Source organism: Leptonychotes weddellii, chromosome 10 (assembly GCF_054177405.1).
Source record: "Leptonychotes weddellii isolate Sample4059 chromosome 10, ASM5417740v2, whole genome shotgun sequence".
Taxonomy (NCBI): domain Eukaryota; kingdom Metazoa; phylum Chordata; class Mammalia; order Carnivora; family Phocidae; genus Leptonychotes; species Leptonychotes weddellii.
In genome coordinates, this window is record NC_138378.1 from 108,830,681 (window position 1) to 108,831,495 (window position 815).

An 815-nucleotide genomic window follows, 5' to 3' on the forward strand; every position below is an offset into this window, starting at 1 on the left:
GAGGAGGGCACGTTCTGCATGGAGCACTGGGTGTTGTGCACGAACAATGAATCATGGAACACTTCATCTAGAACTAATGATGTAATGTATGGGGATTAACATAAGAATAAAAAAATAAATAAAAAATAAAAAAATTTCTCAGCTGTGCTATGGGAAATTAAGAAAGTGACCTGCATACCTGATGGGGCCAATATAACAGGGTAGTAAGAAACTCCTTCCAAAAAAGTCAGAGAATTACATAGTAGAAAGAATATAGATTTTTTAATCAAAGAACCAGGTTTGGCTTAGTATTTCCTGATTTCAAACGATATTATAAAGCTATAGTAATCAAAATAATATAATATTAGCATGAAAAGAGGCACATAGATCAACAGAACAAAGAAGCCAAAAATACACTCATGCATATAGTGAGGTCAATTAATTAAAAACAAAGGAGCCCACAATATACAATAAGGAAGGGAGAGTCTCTTCAACAAATGGTATTGCAAAAATTGGACAACCTCATGCAAAAGAATGAAACTGGATCCCTATCCTACACCATATGCAAAATTCAACTCAAAATGAATTAAGGACTTAAATTTAAGATCTGAAACCATGAAACTCCTAGAAGAAAACATCCAGTGCTAGGTGAAAAAAAGACATTGCAAAGATCTTTTGGAGTTAACAAAAGTGAAAAAAAAGCTGGTGGCATTACATCAAACTAAAAATTAGCTTTGCTACAGCAGAAGAAACAATCAAAAAACAAAAAGTTAATTCGCAAATGATACATATGATGAAGTGTTAATATCCAAATATATAAAGAATTCACACAACTC